A 2,835-nucleotide genomic window follows, 5' to 3' on the forward strand; every position below is an offset into this window, starting at 1 on the left:
ATAATTGCACTGGTGGGAAATGCCCTTGAACATACGTAAAGGTGAGTTACCAAACATTTTAATACTGGTATTTCCATTTTTGTTTGTAATGAGCAATGAGCTTTACATGAGCTTGTCCCATCTGACCTGCTGTTCCATTCTCCACCATCACTTACTATCTCCTTTGGAATATGTTTTCGGAAATATTTGATTCTGACTATTCCTAGTCTGTGTCATAGCTCTCCAATGAATTGGCAGCTGCAACATTCTAGAATGAGTTTTATTTTAAAGTTAATTTTATTTGTAAGTGGAAGAATAAGGAACTGGAATGATCAGCCTTTATGATTACTTACACTTGGTACTGCATTTTTTTTTTCATAAGTTTGGCCAAACTTTCAGATTCTTATTCTGTCTTTACTTCAGCAACTCTACACTGTGCCAGTCAATCCATTAGTGTCTCTGTATCCCGCATGCCCAGGTTCCTCCCCTGCCAGTACTGAAACGTGCTCAAGATGAGCTGAGAGAGAGAGAGAGAGAGAGAGAGAGAGACTTGCATGGACAACCTTTCATTGGAAAAAGTTAGGTTTCCCTTGCTGCTGCCTCTAAAACACAACAAACATCAGTGTAAAATCAGCTGAGGCTCACTGGAAGTCTTGGGTATACAAGGGCATTACCACTTCTCCTTCTCTAATTGCAGCCTTGATTGTAGGGAAACATATATAGTCACAACTCTTTACCACTTTGGGTGAAATATTTTATTGTGGTGGTGCCAGTAGTGACGCCATAGTTAACTCTGCATTGAGATTTGCACTTATAATGGGTATTAAATTCCTTTCCCATCTATAAGAAGTAATGTGTATCTTGTTGTACACTTGTTGTACACTTTCTTAGGGTAAAGACTGAGGCCTTCATTTAGCACTGCATTATTGCAGTCTACAAAGTAGTAAAATGGATCAAGACAGCTTACAACACAATGATGAAAGTAACTAATGGAGAATTTGAGGGGAAACAGACAGAAAATATGATCCTCTTCCATATTTATTCTTGCACAACTTGCTTGCAACTTTACAGTGAAATACTTTTTAAAAATGGCATTGTGGGGTACCATGTTTATTTTTATTGACTCCAGATTGTTCTACAAGTAACCAAGTGTTTTTTCTAAATGTCTGACCTGTGAATTTAGCTTGAATAACTGAAGCTGGGATCTTTCCATCTCAAATGTCATCACACGTAATAAAGAAACTAAAAAAAATTCTGTTCTTAGTTACACCTTACATAGTTTCATAGATCTAAAGACCAGAAAGAACCATATGAGCATCTACTCTAACTATCTGCAACTGCAGAGGCTATATAATATTGCCAATGAATTTCTGCATGAAGCCCAATAATCTGTGATTGAATGAAGGCATCTCTCTTTCAATACATCCAGTCTTGATTTAAAGACTTCAAATAATGGAGAATCCACCACATCCCTTTCTAAATTGTTCCAGTAATTAATTATCTTTGCTGTTCAAAATATTCCCTTTATTTGCAGTTTAAATTTGTCTAGCTTCAACTTCCAGTCACTATATCCTTGGTATGCCTTTGTCTGCTAGATTAAAAATATCCTGGCTTCAGATTTCTTCTTCTTCTTATACTGATAGACAGTGTTCAAGTCATCTCATAATCTTCTCTATAAAATATATAGATTGAAATCCTTAGTCTGACATTGTAAGGTATGTTTTCTAGACCTCAGTCATTTTTATAGTTCCTTACTGAACCCACTCTAATTTCCAGCATATTCATACTTTTAAAAGTATAATACCAGAACAGGACACAGTATTCCAGTTGTGATCTCTCCAACATTGTATACAGAGGTAACATCACTTTCCTGTTCCTACCTGATATTCCCCCCAGAGATAGGACAGTGTGGAGAAAACAGGGTCCAGAAGGGTACTTAAGAACAGGATTTGGCTCAGCAGGTTTAGAACTTTAATCACATTCATGTGTGAGGACTATATTGTAAGCTCCTGACTGGAAGCTATTTGAGACAGGGTCTACCTGTATGGCTGAAAAGTGCTGAGCTCAATGGTCTTAATGGGGGCCTTAGCCCATGCCCACAATGCAAATAAATAATTAAAAGAGGAGGTGGGAAGGAATGAACCACAAAGACCTTTTTCAAATGTTCAAATGCATGAAATCCTGGTCCTGCTGAACTCAATGCAACCCCCCCCCCCCCCTCCATTGACTTTACTGGGGCCAAGAATAAGAATTCATCCTCTACCAAAGATTAACAAGAGCTGACTCTGAGCCACCCGACCCTGGATACTTTTAAGCTCCCCTAATCCACACAAAGCACATGTCAAAATCTCTGCTGCTAACACTGAAGGCGCCGTAAAGAAACGCTTCCCAGGGCAGCATCACCAGCCCACCACAGGAAGAAACGCCACTGTCCGACCGCGCTGCTCCGGCCAGCGGAGCCGGGCCCCTCACCCGAACAGCCCTCACCACAGGCAGCGCCAGAGAAAGGCTCTTCCCGGCAGCGGCACTTCCCAAGAGCAGGGGCACAGCCGGACCTGCTTGAGGCAACTGCGGCCCCCCCATCGCGGTGTATCCCAGCGCAGCTCGGTACTAGCCAGCCCCCCACCACTGCTAGGCAGCAAGAATTAAAACAATTCGGCTTCCTGGCCGGCCTGGCACGGAGGCGGCTCGGCTCGGCCTTTCCTCCCTCCTCAGGAGATGGACAACAGGCGCCCCGGGCACCGTGCGGCTTCCGCCGAACCGCGCGCCCGCGGCCGCAGGCGCCTCCAGCAGTGAGGGGAGCCCCCCCGGGGGCTCCCGCCCTCGGAGCGGCCCTGCAAGGTGCTCGGTTTCCGC

This window comes from Emydura macquarii, unplaced genomic scaffold, assembly GCF_026122565.2.
Source record: "Emydura macquarii macquarii isolate MOO-44397 ecotype Brisbane River unplaced genomic scaffold, CSIRO-AGI_Emac_v2 contig_1348, whole genome shotgun sequence".
Taxonomy (NCBI): Eukaryota; Metazoa; Chordata; order Testudines; family Chelidae; genus Emydura; species Emydura macquarii.